The 27959-nt window shown below is 43.3% G+C and overlaps 1 non-coding gene and 1 pseudogene across 1 annotated transcript; both read right to left on the reverse strand.

The window, feature by feature from the left end:
- LOC120278938 overlaps positions 1-27959 on the reverse strand; it is an 85951-nt pseudogene that overhangs the window by 37448 nt on the left and 20544 nt on the right.
- On the reverse strand, positions 18250-18324 carry TRNAW-CCA. The gene has a single exon. It is a non-coding gene; the product is annotated as a tRNA-Trp (tRNA).

The raw sequence follows: 27959 nt of genomic DNA on the forward strand, positions 1-27959 counted from the left end.
GATGTTGAGTTGTACATTGTCCATGATAGGAATAACACGATGTATCATTCCATGCTACTGTTTGAACTTTCTACGCTCTACGTGTTCAACCATTCTCATGATAGTGTCAAATGATTCAAACATGTTAATCATTTTTCTGACAGAAAAAGAAATAAGGAAAGGTTAGAGCAATGATGGAATAAGAAGATATGAAATAGAATGTGTAGTGACATAGCTAAGAAAACAAAAAGTGCAAAGTATCTCTAAACGCCTAGCTCCCCGTGACTGGCGCCAAAAACTTGACAAGGTCCCCTTGCTTATATCCCGCAAGTGCACGGGTTTGTCAAAGTAATAATCCCGGATGAGCGGGTCGAATCCACGAGGAGTAGGGAGTAAAAGACACTTAATTCGATTCTTAGCTATGTGGAGTATCAACAATGATAAGTGTGGTAATGATTCAATTGTCAGAAATTAAAAGCAACATGTAAGAGAGCAAAAGTAAGGAGTAGGCAAGGCAATCAATAAAGATGGGGTACTCGGATGATGTTTCACCTAGGATAATCGCTTCAAGTGCAAGAACTCTCTATTATGCTTCCTAATCAATGCAATGGTGAGTCGTGGAAATCCTTACATACATAGTCCCAAATCTAAGGTCAACTATGCCTAACTCTATACATGTCCCGGAGGAGAAATAGAACAATCTCAACACCTCGCACTCGCATAGAGTTGCAATGAGCTCTAGGTATTCCAAGTGATAAATCTCTTCCTAGATTTAGAACTAACCCTTTGGTCCAGGCGGAATGTCTCTAGCCACAATTAAGCCCTAGATACTAAGATCACCTTAATGCTTCACTCCATTGCACACGCAACTAGGCCGCAGCGGAGGTTCATCCCTTAGACCATTCACTCTATTATGGCCGCAAAGAACTCGAGAAACGGAGGTAGAATCTATCACGTTGGAGGGAAAGGGGACACTCCCTGCACCTCTCGACTCACCCTCTCAACCCCTCTCCAACCTAGCTTTTGTCTAACACTCGTGGTGTGTCACTCACTCACAAGGTTACCAACAAGAACTCTCAACCCTAGTGTCACTCTAGGGGAAATGTTCATACAATCAAGCATTCAAGGTTGGAACTCACAATAAACATCAATTTATTGAAAGCATAATAAAGAAGTTCAATGAAACGAATACATCCTAGGGTTCACAATCACCCAAGTACCCACTAAGGGTTTAGCTCTCCATGGAGCTAAGTACAATTAAAGAAATCGAATGTAAAAAGCAATGAATCCATAAAAGAAACCCACTCGATGGTCGTGTCGATGGTCTTGTGGAAAGTCCTCTACTCGTCGTTCAAGGATTCCTTCGTCCGGTATAGGATACGCCTCGATCGAAGCACCCCTACCAACCTTCTTCCTAATGGAATCATGATGTCGGAGCCGTAGAACCTCTCCAAAACCTTGGCCAATACACCTCAAAACCCTAGCCGAAGCCCTCTCGCAAGTTGGGGAAAAGATGGAGAAAAGAATACTAAAATCGGGGCTGAATCGGCTTTAAATAGGGCTGGAATCGGGCAACTCCACGGGCGTGGACGGTACACGTGCCCGTGCGGAATTTCCACATGGGCGTGGATAATTTCCACACGCCCGTGTGGATTCTATGTCTCTCTGATTTCTCGGCCGGCTGCGAACAGTGTTGCTACAGTAATTGCTCAAGCAATTGCTACAGCTCTCTGCTACATTCTTCAACCTGAATAACTTCCCAATTCCATACGTTCATCGGGGTAACGCAAACGGGCACACGTTCACGTCTTCAATCACTTGCTTCTTCAATGATATACATGTTGGTGGGGTTCTTGTTCTTGTATGCATAGGTCGGAATGCTCGAGTGTGACTGCCTTTGTGCCCCTCCAAATGGATGTCCTCACTCTAACGCGAGGAGGTTGGCACACACTCTAGCATCTCACACCTGTCCTATGTCTTCGCGTTTGAACTTTAGCAAGATCTCCTCCAAAATAAGTGCATTATGATCCACATTGGCCTATTTCCTTCATACTCGGCCTCACAGCCCTACCTGCGTAAAAGTAACATAAAAACACACATATTAATGTAAAAACCTGAGAAAAGTAATGCTCAACATAAGGAATGAACGCTTCGCATTCATATCGCACAAGCACTTATCAAACTCCCCCACACTTAAGCTTTTGCTTGTCCTCAAGCAAACATTAAAACATTCTGTGCATCATTAAAGAAAATATTGAAAGTGCTTGGCCTTAGGTTCACCGAGGTATACAAAGAAAGTATTCTACAAGTAAGGAAAATTTCAACACTAAATACGAAAAATCAATGCTCTAGCTAAAAACTTGAATCAAAAAGGATAACAAACCCGAATTTTCTTGTAAGTGTGTGAACTCACTCAAAACACCCCAAGTTATACTCCTCAAAGTTCTAAGTACAAGGAACTTATTTATCTACAACAAGAAAACAACAAGCATTTCAAAAATGATAGTAGCTCCACACATCCTCTAAGGTAGCCCTTTCCCAAGCGGCCGCTAAGGTGGCTTTCACACTTTCGAAGTGGTAGCTCTTTCTACCCAAGTGGTAGCTTTCACTCATCCTATGAGATAGCTCTTTCTCTCATTAGGGCAAAAATAGTATCTGACTTGTGAGAGTAGCTTCATACTTCATAGGTGGTAGCTCTTTCCACCCAACAAATACAAATAAACAATAAAACTATTTTGTTCCTTCTTTTCATTTTTTTTTTCAATTTAGCAAAAGAAGTAAACCTAACTAGTCCCTTTAACATCAAACATGAGTTTCCAATAGAGTTCAAAGAGTGAGTAGTGCACTAAGTGTAAATCGGGCAAAAATTCCTAAAAATTCAAGCAAGAACTAGAGCATGAAAACATTCAATGTTAACAATTCTGCTAGACTTAAGAATACAAACATTGCAACTAAGGTGAACCGCCATTGGCTATGTGAGCATATAACAATCAAGAACAATAGAAAAGATGTGTGCACTATGAAACTCCCCCCACACTTAAGTTGTACATTGTCCTCAATGTACTCATGCAAGCTCACTCAAAATATATCATTAAAAAAAATAGATGTGGGAGAAGCAATCAAAACAATACTCCCCTGACTCCTAGTGTTGCGTTTGATGAAGCTAATTTGTTGGGAGTAGTGTTCCAACGGGTTGTGAAGCTCGCACGGTCAAGTGCCGAAGCACCTTGACCGTGCCCATGACTAAGTCTCAATTTCCGAGGAAGACAAGACCATCCGCACGCATACACGAGGGGGTTCCGTGAAGCTCAAGAAAAAAACAAAAAAATAACCTCGAGTGTATAAAAAGATGAAGCAATGAATACAACTCGATAATGCAAAATAACATAAACTCAGAAGGAAAATCCTTTCTGAGTGAACAAGTCTAAGAACAAGAAAATAAGAAAAAGTAAAAATGCATGAGAGTAAAAGAAAGGTGAAGTGTCGGAGTCGCTCTCGGGCTCCGCTGCTGCTGCAGCTGAAGTGGAAGCATATAGTGGGTCCTTCGGTCTCTGGGGTCGAGGATGGAGGTCTTTGGAGAGCGAGGAGGCCTAAAGAGTCCTCGGCTGCAGGACAAATGATAAGGCAATGTCTCACTCTAGGATCTGCTGTAATATGTTGAAACGTGCCATGAACTACTGTATCTTGAGTAGCTGCGTAGCCCCTAATCTCGGCAATCTCGCTCGAGCTTCAGCCACCTCTCGTCCAGTATCACTCCCAAGGTGCTCTCGAGGCCTTTCAAAAAATGATCATAGGCTCGAGATGGTGGAACTATACACACGGGGGGTGGTTCCTCTGCCGATGGAGGTGTCTCGGTCTCCATCGGTGTTGGTTGTGGCTCGGTAGCGGACTGAGATACCCCAGCTTCATCTTCGAATGGTATGTTCAGCACATAGACACCATTTGAATATTTTTGGATCAATCCCATGAGCCTCATGGTCTCTAACCCAAGTGGTGTTGGTATTATCGCTTTCTCGGTTCCAGCTGATTTTTGTCTCGCAAAACCCATCCCCACAATGAGTCTCGGTAATATATGGACCCGAGAAGATGACACCAAATCGAGGATATTGTCCTTGATGCTTCAAATACTCTGCTAAAATATGTCCCAGATGAACCGGTACGTTCCGAACCATGGAGTACAAGTACAGAAGCTCTTGCTTGTTGATGACTCCCGTACTATCACCACGCCCATTCACTGACCTTCTTATGATGCCGTGAAGATATCTCATGAATCGGGTCGAGATAAACATGAATCCTTAGACACTCCTAGTTCATAACGCCCTTTCCACATAATAATGAATACGCCTTTAATGGGAGATAAACCCGTCATGTCAATTGGGAGGTTCTCATACTCCCTCAGTTTCGAGTATATTCGTCATCATATAGACCAAGTCTAGTGGAAAGCGTGTGACACTCATAATATGATCTTGCCCAAAAGCTCTAAACCGAATCGCGTCGACACTATCAAAATGAGCATAAGAGCGGTCGAAATCAAATGAAGCAAGTACCTCCAAAGTAAGTGTGCGGATAGCGGTCACGAATGTTCGATGACTTGTGCCAATTACCGACCAATAATAATTTCTCGACCTCGTCGACCATATCATCCGCTAGTTGTACCTTCCTAAGTAACTCAACATCCCGGGATTCGCATTTGACCAAACTTAAGCTTCTCTAACACGCAAAACCGAGCTTGATGCGTAGGTAGTGTGAATTCCATAACTTCCGGTTCGAGGGCGAGGCTTTCGAGGCAGCTTAGCAACTATTTTCTTCGATTTGGTAGCCATACCTGCATGTAAAGGAAAATCAATCAGTTCCATTCGATTTGCGAGAAAAAAATGAGAACAAAGCGGTCATGCGGAAATTCCAGCCTGCGCCCGTGGCGTCCACAGGCGTTGAAACCGCACGCCCCTTGTAGCCAATCTCCATGCCACCTCTCTATTTCACTTCCATATCGTCTTAGAAACAAATTATAATCAGTTTAGCAAGAAAACGATGCGTATTAACCATTCCAATCGCGAGACAACTATCACATCATAAAAAGCGAATTGATGAGCGTCTTGGAATAAAAGTCGGCCCGAGTAGAACCCGGCGAGCTAGAACCTTCTCTGCGGTTTGACTTGACGTATAGTGCCCCCAGCTGGGCTACGAGTGACAATGCGCAATGATGTTCCACCCTTCCTCCCTAGAAACACACCTTCGCACCACCGATATGCGCAAAATACTGAAGAGGTATGGATCTTCCCGGAAGAAATTCTTTAGATCACCTGAAAAATTTCTTCTTCGTTGAAAAGCTTAAGCCCACTGCTTCAATACCTTTCCTGACAGATAATTTGCAAAATCTGCAAACCATGGGGTATCTTCGATTCGATTCTGCATCGCATACGGTGTTCTTCGAGGAAAGAAATCATTAACTTCCTTGCTTGCCGGTTCTTGCCCCTCACAACCTTCTAATCTCGACAAATGATCGGCAACCACATTCTCCGTCCGCTTTTTTTATCTTTGATTTCCATATCAATTCTTGCAACAACAATATCCATCGAATCAATCTCGACTTTTGCATCCGCCTTTGTTCATGAGATAACGTAGTGCGGAATGATCTCGTGAACACGGTGACATTAGATAGGATGAGATATGGTCTGAATTTATCACAAGCATACACTACTACTAATAATTCCTTTTCAGTAGTGGTGTAATTCTCTTGTGCACTTGTGAGGGTCTTGCTAGCATAATAGATCGGTTGAAATTACTTATTTCTTCTCTGCCCTAAAACCGCTCCCACTGCATAATCACTAGCATAACACATTATTTTGAATGGCTCATCCCACTTCGGTGTTGTCAGGATTGGTGCTTGCACTAACTTCTCTTTCAATACATTGAATGCATTCAGACAGTCATTCCCGAAGTCAAAAGGGGTATCCTTCTCCAAAAGTTTGGTCAACAGTTGAGAGATTTTCGAAAAGTCCTTAATAAAACTTCGGAAAAAAACACTGCATGACCCAAGAAACTACGCATCCCTTTTTACATTCATAGGTGGTGGAAGTTTGTCAATTATCTCAATCTTCGCCTTATCCACCTCCATACCGTCTCGAGAAATCTTATGTCCAAGGGACGATGCCTTCTTGCACCATAAAGTGACACTTCTCCCGATTAAGGGACGAGATTCGTCTCTTCACATCTCACTAATACTCTTTCCAAATTGTTTAAGCAAGCATCAAAAAGAGTCCTCGAACGTTGAAAAGTCATCCATGAAAACTTCCATAATATCTTCGAGAAAGTTGTCAAAAATGGCCGTCATGCAACGCTGAAATGTTGCAGGGGCGTTACAAAACCCGAAAGGCATTCTTCTATAAGCAAAGGTACCATAAGGGAAGTAAATGTGGTTTTCTCCCGATCTTCGGGGCTATCGAATTTGAAAGTATCCGAGACATGCCATCAAGGAAGCAGATAGAAATGATGTCCCGCTAATCGCTCCAACATTTGGTCAATGAAGGGCAAATGAAAGTGATCTTTCCGAGTGACATCATTTAGTCTTCTATAATCAATGCAGACTCGCCAACCAGTCACTTTCCTCATGGGGATTAACTCATTCTTTTCATTCCTCACTACTGTTAATCCTCCTTTCTTTGGGACAACTTGGGTCGGACTCAGCCACTTGCTGTCGGATGGGGTAGATGATTCCTGTATCCAAAAGTTTTATTACCTCCGCCTTAACAACCTCCTTCATATTCGGGTTCAATCTTCGCTGATGTTGGATTACAGATTTATAGTCATCCTCCATTAGGATCTTATGAGTGCAGAATGATGGGTTTATACCCTTAATGTCGGAAATCTTCCATGTGATAGTTGATTTATGCTTTTTCAACATGCTAACAAGCTTATCCTTTTGCTCCGCAGATAAGTTTGACGCCACGATTACGGGGAGTTTAGAGTCCTCCATTAGAAATGCATATTCCAAATGTGCTGGAAGAGTTTTAAGCTCAAGTTCTGGTGGTTTGACAATTGATGGCCGCAAGCTACCCTCCTTCAATTTATCAATCTCCTCGAAATCATTCGCCTCATGTTCACAGTTACTTTCTTCCTTATCCACCTAGAGATCTATTTCTTTACAGTCTGCAATGGATATCAACTTGTCCATTCCATAGAATTCCAAATTTGAAATAGTAACACCAACTAAAAAGAGTTCTTGCCTCTGATCTTGATAGGAAGAATAGAACCTAGCAAGGATTCTTTCTATACTGTCATCAAATTGGTCATTCATTGACACTGACGTGGATACCTCAAACTGCTTTATCACACTATCTAACTCACAGCTTTGCCCTTGAATCCTGGCGATGTACTCTTCAACCGACTCTTCCAATGGCTGTTGAGTTGTACATTATCCATGATAGGAATAACACGATGTATCATTCCATGCAACTGTTTGAACTTTCTGCTCTACGTGTTCAACCATTCTCATGATAGTGTCAAATGATTCAAACATGTTAATCATTTTCTGCAACAAAAAGAAATAAGGAAATATTAGAGCAATGATAGAATAAGAAGATATGAAATAGAATGTGTAGTGAAATAGCTAAGAAAACAAAGTGCAAAGTATCTCTAAACGCATAGCTCCCCGGCAACGGCGCCAAAAACTTGACAAGGTCCCCTTGCTTATATCCCGCAAGTGCACGGGTTTGTCGAAGTAATAATCCCGGATAAGCGGGGTCGAATCCACAGGGAGTAGGGAGTAAAGACACTTAATTCGATCCTTAGCTATGTGGAGTATCAACCATGATGAGTGTGGTAATGATTCAATTTTCAGAAATTAAAAGCAACAAGTAAGAGAGCAAAAGTAAGAAGGAGGCAAGGCAATCGATAAAGATGGGGTACTTGGATGATGCTTCACCTAGGATAATCGCTTCAAGTGCAAGAACTCTCTATTATGCTTCCTAATCAATGCAATGGTGAGTCGTGGAAATCCTTACATACATAGTCCCAAATCTAAGGTTAACTATGCCTAACTCTATACATGTCCCGGAGGAGAAATTGAACAATCTCAACACCTCGCACTCGCATAGAGTTGTAATGAGCTCTAGGGACTCCAAGTGATAAATCTCTTCCTAGATTTAGACCTAACCCTTTGGTCCAGAGCGGAAGGTCCCTAGCCACAATTAAGCCCTAGATACTAAGATCACCTCAACGCTTCACTCCATTGCATGCGCAACTAGGCGCCCGCTGGAGGTTCATCCCTTAGACCATTCACTCTATTATGGCCGCAAAAGAACTAGAGGAGCAGGTAGAATCTATCATGTCGGAGTGGAAAAGGGACGCTCCTGTACCTCTCGACTCACCCTCTCAACCCTCTCCAACCTTGCTTTTGTCTAGCAGCTCGTGGTGTGTCACTCACTCACAAGGTTACCAACAAGAACTCTCAACCCTAGTGTCACTCTAGGGGAAATGTTCATACAATCAAGCATTCAAGGTTGGAACTCACAATAAGCATCAATTTATTGAAAGCATAATAAAGAAGTTCAATGAAACAAATATATCCTAGAGTTCACAATGACCCAAGTACCCACTAGGGGTTTAGCTCTCCATGGAGCTAAGTACAATTAAAGAAATAGAATGTAAAAGCAATGAATCCATAAAAGAAACCCCTTCGATGGTGCGTGTCGATGGTCTTGTGGAAAGTCCTCTCACTAAAGTCGTCAAGGATTCCCTTCGTCGCGGTATAGGATACACCTCGATCGAGCTCCCTTCCAACCTTCTTCCCTAATGGAATCACGATGTCGGAGCCGTAGAACCTCTCCAAAACTTTGGCCAATACCGATTGAAACCCCTAGCGAAGCCCTCTCACAAGTTGGGGAAAAGATGGAGAAAAGAATACCAAAAATCGTGGTGAATCGGCTTTAAATAGGGACTGCGGTGTTACTACGAGTGCTACGCTACTGATCTTCGACTCGAATAACTTCCCAATTCCATACTTTCATTAGGGTAATGCAAACGGGCACACATTCACATCTTGAATCACTTGCTTCTTCAATGATATACATGTTGGTGGGGTTCTTGTTCTTGTATGCATAGGTCGGAATGCTCGAGTGTGACTCGCCTTTGTGCCCCTCAAATGGATGTCCTCACTCGAGATGCGAGGAGGTTGGCACACACTCTAGCATCTCACACTGTCCCTATGTCTTCGCGTTTGAACTTTAGCAAGATCTCCTCCAAAAATAAGTGCATTATGATCCACATTGGCCTATTTCCTTCATACTCGGCCTCCTGACCCTACCTACGTAAAAAGTAACATAAAAAACACACATATTAATTTAAAAACACGAGAAAAAGTAATGCTCAACATAAGGAATGAACGCTTCGCATTCATATCGCACAAGCACTTATCATACGCCTTGGCAAAGCTCCACTGACGAGGAAGAAGTTCACAGCTCACCTTCTGAGAGAACCCATCGGGAAAAGGAAGGAAGAGCTAAACAACTTGAGAGGCGGTACTTACGCACTCGATTGCCACTGTACGATCGTCTTAAGCAAATGAACCCGTGGAGTGGATAAGAAGGCCTTTCTTGTAGACCGATCTTCAGCGAGGTTCCCCTCAGTTCACGCAATAATCGGGACAGAGAGAATGCACTTGAGTCACCTTTTGCCCAAAAAGCCGTCCAGCAAGAGCGAGAGCAAGAATTTCCACGTCGAGTGGGAAGTCCCTTTACTCTCGTCAGTTGTACATACGTTACCTTCCATTGTCTTAGCGAAGATTTCAATGTACTCCTACATCTTTGGGAAGTTCCTTCCTTAGCCTGAAAGCCGATCTTCTTCAAAAATCCGCCAATCCATCTTTAGCGAGAGTCGGAAGATCTAGCCCAGGTAGGTTTCAATCACGCAGGCGACAGTGGGATCGCACAACACTTATATCAAAAGCAATTCGCGCGTGAATGTATACAATCATCAAATATGGAGGAACTTCCACCCTTTCATTTAGTGCTCGCTCACGCAGAGCGGAAGACCAAGCATAGGCACGCGAAGGCAATTAAAGGTGACCTCGGTCTGCGACCGGGTCCCCCAATTGGGCTTCCTTGAGCGGATCGGGTTTGGGACCACCTACCAACTGATCGATTCGTTCGGTTTTGTTTTGAGGCAATAGATGGGTACGGGGTTAGCTTCACTTAGTTCGACCCTGATAAGTGTCTAAATGTAGATGTTTTCATGTATATATCGTATTCACTTTGCATGTATTTTTGTGAGGGTTTGATGCCCGTTTTGCGCTTAATCGTCTATTATTTGCTTTGTAGGGCATAAGGAAGCCATAGAGAACAAGAAGATATCATTTGGGCGAAAAGAGAAGAAAAAGCGAATTTCATACTACCCCCATACTACCGAGTATTGGGGCCGTATGCTCTATGTGACAGATTGATTTGGAGTGTATGCCCAGTTTTCCATACTACCCAGTATGGGGGCCGTATGCACCCCGTATGGATTACGAATCTAGGGTTTTTGGGTGCTATACAACCCCCATACGACACCCATACGACCCGTATACCTCGGGTTATAAATACCAACTTTTAGGGCACAAAAGGAACTTTTTGGCTGGACCTTTTCTTGGCCGACTTTGGGGAGATCACTTGGGAGATTTTGGGCGACCTTGGGAAGGAGAAGAAGGGCAAGGAAGCTAGAAGATCATTCAAGGCCAAGGTCCAAGACTCTCAAGGCAAGAAGGCAACATCATTCAAGGGAGATCTACCATGATTTGAAGGAAGGAGACCCAGCGGCTAGAGGAAGCGTCATTTTGGCACTCCTTTAGTGGTGAAAAGCGTCATTCGGCACATTCTTCACCTCCTCCTTCACCATTTCATCCGGGAGTGTCATTTATGCTTTTTGTTTCATGTTTTTGTTTGTTTGTATTGCTTGCTGTGGGATGATAACACACTAGACCCCCAAAGGCCACCGGGTGTTGGTGAACCTTGGGGGTTTTATCATGTATGTTGGATGATAACTTGTTAATTCCATGCTTGGGTAATTTTGAGATCTAGTCCATTGTTTTCATGCTAAGTGCTACACTAAGGAGAAATCCGTAGCTCTTTTATGAGTGATGCATGTAGATGTGACTTGCTTGCATGTATTAGATCATGAATGGATTAGAAGGGGATACTTGTATCATCACGCCTAGAAATTGGGTGTTTGGTAGCCTTCCATGTAGGTTTAATCCTAAGAAGAGTAGGTTTATTCCTAAGTGAGATTTCCTCGTACTTAATGCAATCGTAGGGATATAGATTTGGGAGAAATTCCTATCTATGTTCGTATGGGATTAGGGTTCAATCGCCGAGAAATTGGGATTGTTCTAATCTTGGAGTCTCATGGTCCATTTTACCCTTGCATCTTTAGATCATCATCCATGTTGCATGATAACCCCTCAAGGGGATCCTCATCCATAGGCCTTTGCATCTCATTAATTGTCTTGCTTGCTTATTGCTTGTTCTCTCTAATTTGGTCCTAATCTCGTTTTAGCTTTAATTACATTTAGTAGAGTAAAATCCATCATTTAAGATCTTAGGCTAGATAATAGCTCGAGAAGGAGTAATAGGAGATCCTTAGCCCTGTGGAATACGATCCTCGCGTCTTCACGCGAGGTATTACTTGGTGATCCCGTACACTTGCGGGGAAGCAATCAGACCCCTTCACGTGAACCTTATTTCCAAATATTTAGGAGACTCTTGTGAAAGCCCTTTTCATTCACACCGGTCGAGCGGTGCTCATCTCTCGTTTGACATCGGCCGAGCTACCCGAATCATTTTACCAATGACTTCCATTACTGCACTGGCTTAGCCTTCATCCGGCGTCCGAATTGGAACACACTAGTATGGCAACTTTGATTGGATAGACACTTTGAACTGCAAGCATAGATTACCAATAGCACCGATAGACTGACAGAATGCCACTTTCAATTCTTTCAAATTTCAAGATCGACGAGCCATCCCACACGGCGACTGGGCATGGCGTCAACAAATAACTACAATTAAACCCCTAGGAACATTAAGACCATAATAATAATGCCTCTCATCAAAAAGTACTGGGCGAAAAGTCTACACGCAACGAGATTAACTCGGAAGGGACGAACTCGGAAAACTTCCGACGAGGAACTAAACTAATAGAATGGCTGAGAACAAGCTTCCAACAACCAAAGAGACAAGAAAGATTTCTTAGTAAGAGTAAGAAAAATTAGAGTATGCATTCCCCGCTTAATCAGAATGACGCTGTATATCTTAGCTACCACAGCGCACCTACAGAGCGAAAAAGCCAATTGATATCCAAGTTGGACGCCTTCCGCCTGCCCGGCACCGGTGTCGATACACAAAGACTTTTGAGACTAGCGCGAAGTCATGCAGGCGTCATTCTTCATCAAAGCAGCAGCGCGCTAAGGTGTAGAAAGCAATTCAACCCTGTCCATATAAAGTTCTATGGAGGGAGGGACAGAACACACACGCTGAGGGGCCCTAAAGCTCTTATTGGGCCCATGACCCCACAAAGAGAGGAAGGAATCGGGGAAAGGGGGCCTTTTCCCAATCAGCTGAAGCTAGGTCTTAAGCAAATAATGGCCTATGAATGGATCTACCATTCCGATCGAAATCGAGAAAGCAACTCATTCTTGACCGTCGATCCGGAAAAAGACCAACGAATCGGCTTTCTTTTTACGCTCGACAAAATAGTAAAATGCCGGTGGGGAATAAGCTCCTAGCATATTTCGGGACGACTTTTCGTTTCATATTCATCAAGTCTTGCAAGATCCCAGAATATGAATGAGATTTCCCACGTGCCGTACAATAAGTACTTTACCATTGGGAATATTACTTCTCCTGAAGTCATCGACTTGAGAAAGAGAAAAGATCATACATCATCGGTTCGGTATCCCAAAACAAAAACCACCAACCATGACTATGGATAGGGACCCACAGTTCACAAGCAAGGAACGAAGCCTATGCTTTTTCGAAAGACTATGGTAGCATTAGCCGCTACATTTATGTATGCTCGAGCAAAATGGTGCGATGAGAAGCGGCAAAGAAGGTTACAAGAAGCTGCGTTGCAAAGATGGTTTTTATACTTGGTAGCTACTTGACTAGGGATTGTGCTGTAGAAAGCGCTACTCGACTGATTGTCCATATGCCGCCCTGAGTGTTCAAAGCAAACTCTTAGATGGACGGGTAAACCTAAAGAGATTCTTACGTCCCGATGGTACCACTCCACTTTCTTTTCTATAACGGACATATGTCCTCCACATTGTCTTAGCGAAGGTTTCAACCTCCGCACTGCATGTCTGGGAGTTCGCTCCCTTGCTCCATTCTACCGTAATATGGATGAAGTCCATCTTCCCTGCGAGCCACCTTCACACATTTTGTCTTTTCACCCCCTATTATAGTCTTTCCTTCTTTTGAGAGGTTTGTCTTTGGGAAGTGGGAATATGAATTTGGGTTCCATCCACGGTTAAGAGCGAGAGTCGGCATATCAATCACCCTTTGTTTTCTCTTTGGTAGTTTATTTTTATCTTCCTTCCGTGAAGTGATCGCAGGGCTTCAAAGGAAAGGTTCTTTATTTTTTTATTAAGTTGTTGAACTTCACGGCCGCTTGTTTCACGGGGAGTAAAGTTCGGTCTCCTATGGAGTTTAGGGGGATGTGGGTTGTGTCAATACATCTGAGAGAAGATGAGATCGCCAACCAAAAATCCCCCGGAAGTTAACGGCGGACATAAGAGTGCCTAGAAAGTACTGGGAAAGAGGGAAAGGACCGCGCCCAAGAAAATAATAAACACTTCCTACTTTTTCGAGAGCTAGCCCCTTCGAGTCAAAAAGCATGACTAAATCGATAGGAGAGGTCGTCGAGCACAAGGAGGACCGGAACCTATAAGCTATAAATAGGGCAAAAAAAGAAGGCACAGAGGACCCAGTACTTCCTTAAGGATAGGGGAGATACGATCGTGAAGTAGGAAGCCTTATTTTTTGAAATCTTGTACGTAAATCAAACCTTAACTTAAGAAGAATTAGACTGTAAACTCCGGGTTCGGGAAGAGGGACGAGGAGTTACAAAAAGGGCGCAGCCCTCGAAAGTGTGTGCGGAAGGCCCCAGGATTGATAACCCGGAAAGCTTCCCCTTATGACTTGAGTGTGCTTACCCCTATGCCAAACCAGTTGAGTGCAAAGAGGTTGAGAGCAGAGGAGCTTTCCGGGTAGCTCAACCCGAGGCAGTGATAGCTAAGCGGCTCGACCAAAAAGGAGAAGGCTGCAAGGGAAACATAGGTAATGGATACAGCGGTTGGAGTACCAAGGCGGCGGATCGGTGTCCGTCTAGTGGCTATCATGAACTTCAAAAGTTGTTCTATGGCCTTTTTTTCTAAGGTGAAATGAGAGTTTTTTGAGGACAAGAGACATTTGTCTCTTCTCTCAGTTAAGAGAGCCCTAAAAAGAAAAGCCAATGAAATCTAAAGTCAAAGAGCCAATAGATCTGGAGTTAGGAGACCAGCGGCATGCAGAAGAAGAGAGCTAACTTCATTGCAAAAAGCTTGATTGAACCGCACTGCTGGCTCGAAAAGTCGGAACAACCCTTGATTAATTGGCGCTTCGAGGTCAGCGAGTTGATTATAAATCTCTTTCCCGTCCTAAGCATGCATATCAGGCTGACATAGGTCTCAATTCCGTGTTGTAATCACAAAAGTTTGATTGCAGTATGGTAAGGGGTCAGTCAACCAATAAGGGAAATTTCGAAAGGGTAGGGCTAAGCTTTCTTTACTTGCTAATAAACCGGGTCCATCCTAAGAGATCGACATCATACTCGGATTGTGTCTGAGCAAGGGCGAAGGGATTTTTTATTATACACGCCCTACGAAGCATCTCATTTAGTGGAAATTAGGGTCACAAACTAGAGACCACGAGTCCCGCCTAGATGCGAAAAAAATCCACTCCCAGATGATGAGACCTCTAAGAATAAACTTCCAGTTTAAACGGGGAATTTTTGACAAGGAACTCTTCCTTCGGGGACTGACCTTGATTGAAAAGTGTCCAATGCAATCAAAGCCTGTCCTTTTGGACGTCGATCACTTCTATTCGTCCCTTCGCTAGCCGCTTCAACTCAAAACTAACGAGACAAAGAGGGCTAAGGAGCTGGTGTGCTCAACAATAAACCATTTTTCAAGAAATTTTTAACTTAGACTCTCACGCCATCCATCCATCAATCAATCGAGTAGTATCACATCATTATCGCCTACTTTTTCTCTATCTCGTGACGGTACCACTTAAGATTGACTTTGAGCCTTTTTGCCGTCTCTTTCGTGTCAGTCGATGTTCCTTATAAAATAAAGAAAATACAACATTGGATGACAACCCGCTCTATTGGGGCAAAAACCTATTATCCCTCATCGCTGGCTTTTTGGAATCAAGAATAGAACCAAAATACATCTTACATAAAAGACATAAAAAATAACTAGCCTTCAAACAAAGCAGAGTAGAAGGACTTCATAGCTAAAATGTCGGATAAAAAAGTTAGATACCACCCAACTCGCTAACAACATTAGGGGGTTGAGGAGGGGAGGGGATGTCCGTAATGAACTACTTTACACTAATTACCCTAATCACTTACTTCTTAAAGTAAGGATAGACAAATAAAAAGAAAGACTCTTTTTTATAAGAATATATATAGCACTTGTATGCCCCCAACAAGATGTGCAATGCGGAGGTGCCCTAGATGGGGTTCTAAGACACCCGGAAATGGTCGATTTCCCACTTTCCTTTTTTCTGCATATCGAGAGGTCGGTGTAGTACAAGAATGAGAAAGCCGTAGCGCCCCTACCTATAAACCTATATGAAGTATGCTACGCCATCATGTTTTTGTTGTCAATGAAATTCTTCCAATCTTTCTTGCGTCATAGGTAAGGCAAAAGCGCTTTCTTTTTAAAGAAGCATCCGGTTCCATCTTTCTTTTCGTTAGTTAACCCACCTTTTTCTAAGAAGGATTTTTAGTAATTCGGGATCTATACTACTTGGAATGGCTCTCTCATATTTAGAAATCTCGCCTAGTGGCATTCCATCACGTATCCTTGACGGATGCATAAATCACTACAATTTGTTTTTTCAATTGGAAGTGGTGAATATTGTGGTTGTTTTGGGCACTTCGTCAGCCCTTTGCACCTCTATTGAGTAATGCCCTCGAGTTGCGAGATCGAGGTCCGACCCAAATTGAGCTGAAGGCGGCCACTTCGCCGATATTGTGCCAATTCTAGTTTTTGAACTACCGTGGACTTGTTTCATAGCTCTCAATCGAGCGTGCACCCGATCGCCAGCGAGATAAGCAAACGTTAATAGCTGGTCTAATTCAACGCATAAAAGAGCTCTGTCGAATAGATTTGTCCATCCGTAATGGGGATCACATTGGTGGGGATATAGGCTGATACGCTCGCCTTTGTGTTTCAATGATGGGTACGCAATCGAGCTACCCTCGCACTGCCCCGTCCGATCGTTTAGCGGCTCTTTTCTAAGAGACGGGAATGTAAATAGAAAACATCCCTAGGAAAGCCTCACGGCCTGGTGGTCGCGTGTAACAATAATGACATTTGTTGATATGCCACCGCCTGCTCACTAAGATCATCATATATTATTAATGCGTGCATTCCATTATCGCGAAAATATTCCCCCATGGCACACCCGCATATGGGGCCAGAAATTGTAAAGGAGCAGGATCCAAAGCGGTGGTCTGCTACAAGAATGGAATATTCCAAAGCATTCGCTTCGAAGAATTTGAACCAATTGTGCCACAGTCGAGCATTTCTCGTCCAATCGCTACATAGACACAATACAATGTCTCACTCGAGAGGTGCCCCTTGAGTTCATTTGCTTTTTGGTTTAATATAGTATCGATAGCTATAGCTGTTTTTCCGCTTTGTCTGTCCCCCGATTACAAGTTCTCGCTGACCACGTGCCTATAGGAACCGAGGCTATCCACCGCTTTTTAAGCTTGTTTGCATAGGTTCGCGTACGTATTTACGTTCAATAATCCCTCGGGGCTTTTACTTCAACACGCCTTCATTTTGTGATCGCTAGAGCCCCTCTTCCATCAATAGGTACTCCCCTAACGCTGGCCGACCATCACGGCCCTAACATGGCCTTTCCCAGAGAACATCCATAATAGATCCAGATGCATTTGACAAGATCTCCTTCTTTAATAGCGGTATCACTACCAAAGACAACAATACCTACATTCTCATTCTCAAGATTCAAGGCTATTCCTTTCACATCACTGGAAAATTCCACCATTTCTCCAGCCTGAATCTCGTTCAATCCACTAGCTAAACATTTTATTCGAACAAATGTAGAACCAAAACGGATGGTTTTGTGCCTACTACCAGTTCTTCCTCCGAATACTGGTAATAATATCAGCAAAAGAACATTCTCCCGTGCTTCCATACATGCTGAGCTCAAAAAATTCTTTTACAGTAAAAAAAGGGGAATCGATTTCGTGAAAGATGGGATTAGTAAATAGAAAACAACTGATATTTCATCTTTGTTTGTGAGATAAAAAAATTTCTTACTATACTAAAAGGGGTGTCTTTAGAGTATACTCGAATCAGTATAGCTATCCTTCCTCCGGCACAGCAAGGCAGTATCCCGAAAACGCTATATAATTCCTTTATTCTCTTTTTTTTTTCTTTCTTGTCTATGCATAACTGTATGTTATTCAATAGACCAATAGAAAATTCCAAACCTCAAAAGGGTTCCATTATTGGCTTCGTAATAGAAAAAAAAAGATTATGGTGAAGTGTGAATCAATGGGAAAAATAATTCATTATATATTATCTGCAAATAATTATTTTATTATAAATAACTATATAATGTGAAATAATAAAAGCCCTTTACTTTAGGGTTAAAAGTTTTTTGTTTGAATCCTTTTATTTCAATTCAAGTAATTGGTTGGTCATACTATAATATAATACTAAAGTCAAGTAGTTTAGTATTTAAAAAAAAAAAGAAAAAATGTGAGTTTTTATATTTTGAATCGTCTTAGGTCTAATTCCTATTACTTTGGCAGGATTATTCGTAACTGCATATTTACAATACAGACGCGGTGATCAGTTGGACCTTTTATTTTTATTGAGTAATCTTTCATTTTTTATTGAATTGACCTCGTATCGTAGGGTAAAATTTTTAATTGTAATTTAACTTTGTTAAGTTAAGTTTTTTTTATTGTGATTCGACATAACATAAACGGAATCACGCTCTGTAGGATTTGAACCCTACGACATCGGGTTTTGGAGACCCACGTTCTATCGAACTGAACTAAGAGCGCTTTCTTACAACAGGAGATCAAGCTGTAAAGAAAAGGATGATTTTTGTACCGCATGCATATTGTTGTATAAGAAAACTAAAAAATTTTTGTCCAAGTCCAATTTGAATCGATCTCAATTGATCCCTCGTTACTGCCCATAGGATAAGTAATGGGTAGGGATGACAGGATTTTAACCTTAGTTCTATTTTTGACCCCCAATCAAAGGCGCTACCAAGCTGCGCTACATCCCTTTTTAAAAAAATTGTTGTACAGTGTCATTGTACAAAATCCCTGTCTTGTTTTCCACATCGTTATTTTATCCTCCATCTATATTATATATAATTTTCTTGCCATTTTTTCTTTTTGGTATCAATATATATATATTTTTCTTTATATTCATATTCTATAATCAATGAATACTCATCATCCCGATCCCGCCGCTCCTACCAAGGAAGATAGAAGTTTCGAGGGTTTCCCGATAGAAAGATTTGCATGCGAGAGAGATCCCAATTCCGTGTATCCGGTTAAGCAAGCCCCGCCGCCAGCTTCCACCCATTCAAGAAGGTCCTGATCCGAGTGTTTAATAATTACTTCATGCGTTATATATACAGGGAGAGATAGGAGTAATCCGACCCAGCTACGTTTGCTCCCGCTCCGATGATTGGGCTAATCGATTGCTCTCCTATGCCTGCCTGAGGTATCGATGGGATACGAAGAAGAACTGGATGTAGGGGATGGAACACCGATCCTGGAAATGACAAGGGCTTGGGGAAAGATGCTATGCTTGAGTCACCGGAAATGGTTGGTGACGAAGAAAATCATAGGTAGCTTGCAAGCATAGGAATTGATAACCTAATTCATTTATTCCCCCCAGCCGATGTGCTGTGCTAGATCATCTCCTGCTGATGTCCCAACTCCATTTCCTTTGCGAATATACGGGTTAGGATCAAGGGTTGGTATCTTGGCGATAGTTATCGTGGCATTATCTTATTTCGCGGAGCGCTAAGTCGCTGAATTACGTCGATCTTTTTCCCGACCGATGAGTCTTGGATTATTTACATCCTTACCGTTCGCTTCTTTCTTTTTTGAGCTTCCCTTTCCATCTCCTGCACCTTCTATTTCTTATTTTAATGCCTAACCTCCTCTCCTGAGCCTTGCCTTCGAAAGCCAAGCCAACTCAAGAGCTCCTGCTCGCTCCTACAACTATACTCGCGAGTGCCTATTGCTTCTGTGCCCCTTCGTGCTTCTTGCGATGGGCTTTCCGGCGGGTGTGCCGGTGTAGATTCTGTGCAGTTCGATTACAGTCGCAGATGAGTCTTTACTGAAACCGCCAGTCGTACCCTTGGGTATAGCCGTTCTCGAAAGAAAATAATGATCTTTCGATACGGTGTGTTATGAAAGTTGTATGACTTGGTGCGAATGGCTGAGGATCCGTTGTCTTTCCCAGTGGGGAGGACTGGGACTGATTCTCTCTGTGAAGCCGGCGACCCTCATGTCATTAGATAGATGGTTGACTGAGAGTTAGGATGGATCTTTCTTTCAATAGACTAGGATCACATCCTTGCGTTATGTTGTATGTAATAACGAACATCAAAAAAGCAATAATATATATATATATATTATTACTTCCTTCTCGAGTACCCAAGCCTACGCTTGCTTACCTTAGACCAAGGGACTAAGAAAGAGGTTTTAGTGAAAACTCCGCTCGTTTAACCAAAAACTTGTTATATATACTACTTGACTTCTGTTGAATAAGGTCCTTCGCTTGTGCTTTTGCAAGATCCATTGATATAGACACCATGTCGATGAAAAAAACTAAAATGGGACCAGGAAGGAAGACACTCCACCACTAAGAGCTTGTTTTGCTTTCGCTCTGCTGGCCTCCATGTTTCCTATCCTACTTTGTTTAAGCATACCTGTCACTTCACAAAAGTAGGAGCCTCGCTCACCTTCTCGGCGAGTTACTCTAACCACCAGGGTTCCCTCCGGCTAACCTACCCTACCATTGATTTGATACAAAAAGCGTAAAGTCAATGGCCCAATCTTTCCAACAAAGCAACTTCCTTTCTTTTCCAAACAAATTAGTCCAACTTCGTACCTTTCTGGCATAAACCGTATATCTCAGAGAGGTCATCTTTCTGTGTGTTGGTTTGGCTGGAACACCAAATCTATGAAAACTCTAATTCCCAAAATTGTCAATGTTACGTCTTGTCTTAGTAAAAAAAATTATTTTCCTTGGCTCTGACGCTTTTCCTATCCTCCCTTTCAGATCTCTAGTGAGACCTTATCCGGGAGGGATCGAACTTCCTAGCTTATTTAAAGTTATTGCAGTATGTCACTCGTATAGGGGTTGGTGTGGCCGGGTCGTTGGTGGAAGTACCTCGCTGAACCTTCGCTACCTTTTAGATTACACACTGAAACTCTGACTTCAGACTAAAAAAAAAAAGCTCTAATAAAGGATAGATTGATGAACCCGTGCCGGGAATAAGAACAACTATTAGAGAGAGTGCCGAAAACAACATTAGCCATTAGAACGCAACGTCCTTTATGTCGAGATGTCACCATTCCTTCTCTGCTTCAAACAGGGACAGGACAGTTAGCTGCTTAGAACTAATAGCCTACCCGTACGGGACTCCTTCCCTTGGCTACCGCTTGGTACTTTCATCCCAACTCCTACGACGTTACGTTATAAGAAAGTCATGAAAGATAGAGATTGGTTGCTCAAAGAGACTACAAATAAAGGGGCCCTCGGGGACCTACGTCAAATTAAGATGTATACGAGAAGGAAATGTCTGCTCTGTGCTTAACTCATTAACTGAAAAAGCTGCAAGCTGCCCACACTTCCAGCTGTTCTCAAAGAGCTCTACCTTATCCTACCTAAAAAAAAGGGGCGGAGGGAGCGAGTGAAGTATACGTCACGAGTCAGTAAAGGTATGTATGATATTTCATCCGTGAGTTAACGAGGAAGGGAAGTCAAGTGATCCTCGGAAGAGGGAAGATGATGACAATCTTATCTCCCTTTCCAAAAGATTAGAAGCCTATTGACTGACGTCGCGAGACATTACAGCTGTTGATGGGCTTCCTCTCCCATTACTGGAAAAGAAACTTCCTCTAGGCCTTACAGCTACCACTTGTGCCAGAAGGCGCACAAGCTGGGATCACTAAAGTTGATCAGACTAACAGAAAAGAAGCGCAGCTGAAGGTGGAGTATGATCGAGGAGTTAACGATCAAACTATCCTTGTGGTACAAGCCGAGTAATCAGACCCTAGTAATTGACCTTCGTCAGATACTAGTTCCCTCTGTCATTGTGGAGTAGAGGCTAGTTCGGGCAGGTTGCTCTCTCTTACAAGAGCTAGGGCGGATCTAGAAAGAGTAGATAGGAGGAGGGTCCACTGTCCTGTAACTGAGGAGAAGGACTTGTCTGAATCAATCAAAGACAGACGCCTTGATTGATCAATTGCTACAGGCATGAGCGAGAGCGCAGGAGGAAGGGTCAAGTCAACTTCCTTCCCACCGGTGAGCAGAAGGGGTCGGAGCAAATCTGATTGCCCCGCGGGGTTGGTTCAGCGGATTCGGCAGTGGAGAGTTTCCTCCGGAGGAGGTTTACGCTTTCCCCTTGCTTTACGCCCAACCCTATGAAAGGGCTGGTCGATCAGTCAGTTGGAGTCTATTAGTAGTTAGGGCTCAATCGATTGATTAATGTTCTATTGTTACCGAAACCGATAGAGAAGCTCCGCTTAGACGATGAGGAAGAGTTACGGAAGGGGAAGTTGAAGACGCCGGTTACTGGAAGGGCTCTACGAGAATGAAGAGGTTGGGCCGAAGTCCAATCCTGGAATCTCTGACTTTGATCGCGATCAGACAGAATGGGGCCGCAATGGTTGGTGTTGGTATGGCTTTCCCTCCCTCTCTCTTTCTTGGACGCAGCACCTAGCTGTCCTTATCCAGTCCCTCCCGATTTCCTCACCTTAGTGGTCCCCTTAACACTCTATTCTTTTTCTCTGCCCAGCTCCAACTATTGGTTGGGAGGGATACATGTTCCCGTCCCCACGGAGTGGAATCGAATAGATTCGGTTGGGTCGACCTTATATATTACATAGTTGTGCATCTTTCGTCCTTATCCCTCGTCTAGGGCCACTATCCAAAATTAATAGTTGCTCCACTCTCGGTCCGGCTAGAGCAATGAGGGGAGTTAGAGTGGGGTCTTTCCTTGCACCCAACACGTATCACTACTATGAGTATGAGGCGGCAGCTAACGATCACCGAGAAGAACATGTTTTATCCTACCCATCACAACCATATTCATTAGTCGATCCCATCCCGAATCTAGCTGACCCTGACTCCCCTCTTTTCATTCCCATCCACAAAACCCATTCTTTTGAGAATCGGACAGATTCCTAGCCTCGAATGACTGGAATGAAAATAAAGAAATGCAACAACAAGGTCTGCCTTTCCAAAGAAGTTTAAGGTCCGAAGAAAGAAAGCTTAAGGCGAGTGGTAGAAAGCATATAAAGCTGAGAATCCGCTAAACAAACAAAGAAATCCCCCTTTAGGAATCCTCCATTCGTGCCTAACGGTAGCTTTTATAAAGTAGTCTTCACCGATTGGGTGTCGATTCAAAACAAAACCTAGATAAGAAACGGGCCGTTAAAGCATCGCTTATTATCTCTCGTTTCCGTGTTCGAGGATTCTTACTATGGATTGTTAACCCTCGCATAGATAGATCATCTTGTTATACTTTATGTCTTCCAGTTTGAAGTGAAGCCTTGGTGATCTCATTTCACAAGTGTGCTCACGTGAGAATAAGAGCATGGGTAAAGGAAAAAAATCCCCTACTATTGAAGTGAAGCTGGGTGGCTGCCCCTTTAGCTGGTCAGCGATCAGAGTATATTAGGGCTCTCACTTCACACTACAACAAGGAGAACCTAAACCTATTTCCAAACTTGCTCGACACACGAAGAAGGGAAGACGATAGTCGGCTCTAGGAAGTCGTTTCCCTTTCCTCAGCTGGGTCAGCTCAAGAAGTGGAAGGGATTTAAGGTTCGTCTTTTTTTAGTAGTTAGAATGAAAAAGGTCTCTCAAAGGCAATGCATCAATTCTTTTTTTGCCACCATTGAAATGAAAAAAAGAAGGGAAAGGGGCAAACTCGATTTACATTGGGAGAGATAGATTGAAGCCAAATAGCTAGAATTGGATCACTGTGGTTTACTAGAGCCATCAACATCTTCTTCTATTCTAGCTCGGCGTAAACAATTTCATTGCCTCAGGATTCGGCGAGTAAAAATAGGGAACGAAGTAAGCAGACAGATTGGGTAGAATCCCACTCTTCTAGAGGGATCATAACGAAAGCGAGTTGCTTTGGATGCATTTAGACAGAAAAGCGGACATTATTATAGACGAGATATAAACCTACCAGCTTCATGGTGGTGCACCTGGATGACTTCCGGTCATTCTCGGGATGGAGTTTCGAATGCAGCACGGGCCCTTGCCATTCTTTTTGACACTATGCATCCAGGTAAAAAAATGAAAATTTCCCAGCGGTCAACGCGGGCGCGGAGAAGACGGAGACCATCTCGGCGCAACAATTCAAGCGTGGACGCGTTATACGCGGACGACATACTAATGCTATCAAGTCCGCCTATCCAAACTGAAAAGATTGATAGCGAAATCCCATTAAATCGTTTGCTCGAGGGAAGTGCTTTCTCACTCATATGTTAGAGATAGATGATTATTACATATTTAATATGTAGTATATACTACCTTCTTTTTAGTAGGCTCATAGTCTTATGGTCTGTGGACAGTACTACTCTACATTGGCTTTACCAATCTAATGCATTTGTCAAGAAGACTTACTTGACGTTGGGCGATCTAGTTCCGAATGATGTGTCTTCCTTTTCCAGGGAATGGGACTTCAGAAATGTCCGATCTTTGCTATGGGGCAATTGGCCTTCTTAAGAGACTTTGTCCCCGCTAGCTAGCGCGCTAAAGCAAAACCCGGGGCCCCCCTTGAAACAACATCTAAGTTATTTCCTGGAGCCCTCCTCTCTTGAAGAAAAACTATGCCTATGGTAAGGGTAAGGCAGTCTCTACACCTGCTTGTGTGATCATAGCTTTCTCAATGTGCTTGCCTCGCTATCGACCTTATAGAGATATAGCATTTTCGAGTTTTATCGCAGCAGGAGATCGAAAGCCCAACCTTCCCTACCTCACCTCCCTTCTTTTCCTGGGCCAGTCTAGTGCCCTAGGCTCAGTTTGAAAGTGGCGACTTTCAATAGGGCTTCCCCTGCTCTGCAATTCTATCATCTCAAGGTATCATCGAGGTTTTGCTCCCTAGTGGTATAGTTCGATCTTAAAGGGCATCAGGGACAGCGAGAAGCTTATCACAGAGATAACTCGCATATGAAATAAAGGATGCTCCGCTTGCCATTGAAGACAGTTCCTTCTTCTAGCGCGAAAGTCAGACGTAAGCTTACTTCTGCAAATAGTCCTATAAGCTATCCCCATAATAGCCCTAACAACCTTGATCATATAGTAAAAATGGTATCACGTGGTTACTAGCAGATTGTATTTTAGAATGAAGACTGGGAATCTATCTAATCAATAGGTCCGTGGTCGGCGCCTAGAGCTGGTAATGATAGTCCTTTCAATATCGTAAAAGCCAAAGGTCGCGCTCCACTCCTTTCCTCCCCTGATGGAAAGCCCGGGTTCGCCGATAGTTGTGGTCAAGGGTCCAGGATAAAATCCTTCGGGTTGATGGAAGCAATCAGATATTCCTACTGGAAGGATATGCGATTTGTCATTGGGTTGATAAAAGCCTTCTTATGGAGGTAGTTCGTAATACTTTTATCCACAATATTCGTAGTACGCACACCCAAATTCTGAGTCAATGTGACTGCGGGGAGCCACTCAATAATGCAGCTAGAGATCTTTTTGGGGAGCCCCCCCTTCGATCCCCTGGGGATATCAAGCCGGCGAGCGCGTCTCCAAGCCCTTTCAGTCTTTATGGCCACGATAGTGCTTAGTCTTGTTCTTGCTGAATCCGTTTCTGCTGAAGGCATACTCATCCTCCCTTATTTAGTGTTTTTTCTTCTTTATCTGTTGGACTTTTCCAGCTTTAGGATATCAATTCTCCCTCTGGATGGGGAGCGGGCATGATCCAGCCCAAAGCGTTGCGAAAATCTTTGCATCGAAAAAATTGGTGCATTCTATGTCTATAAATATTCGGTAAGTAACATGGCGCAATATGGTACTGGTGAGAAAATAAATGAAAGAAACAAAAACGGATAAAAAAATGATCCATTATGAATTCAGATATCTAAATATAGAGAGAATAAGCTCGTTGGAACCGTCAAGTAATACCCATTACGAAACATAAAGCAAGCTGGAAAAACAAAAAAAGAAAGAAAGAAAGCCAGGAAAGACAAAACCAAAAAGAAAGAAAAGAAAGGGTCCCGTGAGAAAAAAATAAAGACAGATGCAGACCCCCGAGGACTATCGCTGCCGGGAAGGATAAGAGCACCTATTTCGGGTGTCGCCTCCCGTCTGCGGGAAGCGGGCGGAAAAAGTCATCATATATAGTCGGATCACTACCACTTGGAATCCGGACCTCGAGGGTAAAACCTTACTTATGAAGATGAAGCAAGCCGATCGATGCTTATGAAGCTTGGGGAGAGAAGGTGATTCAGTCATTCCCAAGAAAAAGAAGGATTGCTTTCTTGAAGTAGTGCTTTCTTTTTATAAGCATTTGGCAACTTGTCCATCCAAAGATCTAGGAATAGAGTCGAGATCGAGGACTCAGACGGGACGGTAACTGCTTTCGGTTCTATGCTTTGAATCCGTGCATGGAAGATCACGGACCACTCGAAGAATGTGCCGGGAAGGCGGCGTCGCTTGACTTGTGTTGTGCGAGTGATGATGAAGGTCTGCCTTGGCAAATTATAGTGACTTTGACCACAGCAAAGTACAGACATAGGCACATCTTTTTCAACCGGGAAATAGTTTTTTTATCCGGTCCTTACAGGGACCCTCGCTCAAATAATATCTTGCTTGTTCATGACCATCTCCGTTCTTCCGCAATAAGAATGCTCCCCAATGACTTGTTTGAGGTCGATGATATGTAGAGCCGCTGTGGTTCTCAAGGCCGAGGAGGTATTAGAACCGGTGCCTCGGAGAAGTCATTCTTGATTCATTGCAAGACTGGGGCATGGCTCTCGTCCTAAAAAAACTCTTCATCCTCCATTGTCTTGAGCAATGAGGGCGAAGGCTAGATTTTTCCCGCAAAGTTGGAGATGAACCGCCCTGGGAAATTGATATGTCCGATCAAGCCCCGCAACTACTTTTTTTGCTTATTTACGTTTTTAAATCTTTGATTGCTCCCGGATTTCTTCTTGTCAATTTTCAATCGCTCTTTTGTGCACTAAGAACTTCGTGAAGTTTCCCAGTCATTACGCACATTTTTTTACTTGTTCATCAAACACCGCCTTGAAATTAGACAAATGACCCTCTACAGGAAAGACTTAACAACTACATCATCAATATACACCACCTCTATGATGTTGACAATAAAGTATAGAATTCCAATGGCTTTCGGGCTATCCGAAGTTTTCTTTGAAATATGTATGTTCTCATGAAGGCCGTCAAGGGACAAGTCCTCGGCGAAACGCTATAGATGAATTGCCCTCATCAGCCCCCTACCCGTGAGGCTATGACTACCCGCCACCAAGGCTTGTTATAGAATCCCCGAGGTCGGACCCCGATTGAGTTGGAATGACGTTATTATCCCCGACGCTAGCGGTGCTTAGTGCAATGAAAGGAATGTATCTGCTAAGCCGTAGGGAATATGCACAACATACATCTCCGAGATGACCCCTTCTATGAGATGTAGAGAAGTGGCTTTTATGAGTTTGGGACCGCTCTCGATAAACAATCCTCAGAGGACGTGGTCCAATGATGAGGACCCGGCCTTTCACCATAAGCTTCGAGGCCCATACACCCTTGAGCGAACTAGTCCACTCGGGGAGCAGCCCCATAAGGACCCTCGACAAATCGGTGAGGTCGAAAGGACGTTAGGGGAGCTCATGAGGGCTCAGCGGTGAGAAAGAACCTCACGAAATCTAACTCATTCGGGGGATTAATGAATCGTGCACTATACAAAAAGCTCGACAACGAGGCTCACCTAGTAACTACGCTTAGGCACAATCGCTCACGCATAATATATAATGGTAACAACTCGTGTCCGGGAACCAGGGCTCATCAATAATATGTGCAGAGAGGATTACATCAAGTAATTTGTCCCGCATTTTACTTCTCCGAAGGTGTAGCCCATCGATCCAGTGGATTAGTCAATGTTACTCCAAGTTTGGTACATTTTCCACTTTAGAGTATTAATTTTGTAATCCAGATCTGCTTTTCAAAGATATGTTCCGACAAATGCCATTGTTCTAATAAGCTAGTATGAACCGTCCCACACCGGCTCTAGCAAGACGAGCGGTATTGGAGATCCCGTCCCATTCTGCCGGTCCCGTTGGCTCGGTCGATGAAGCGCCGGTGATTCGAGTGGTTTCGTAAGCTGCACATAATGAGCAGTCCCTGCATCTTTTTTTGTCCAGAGAGTTTCCGCAGATGAAGTTAAAGCATCAAACTTCTTTTTTTAGTA

The sequence above is a fragment of the Dioscorea cayenensis genome, chromosome 16 (assembly GCF_009730915.1).
Source record: "Dioscorea cayenensis subsp. rotundata cultivar TDr96_F1 chromosome 16, TDr96_F1_v2_PseudoChromosome.rev07_lg8_w22 25.fasta, whole genome shotgun sequence".
Taxonomy (NCBI): Eukaryota; Viridiplantae; Streptophyta; class Magnoliopsida; order Dioscoreales; family Dioscoreaceae; genus Dioscorea; species Dioscorea cayenensis.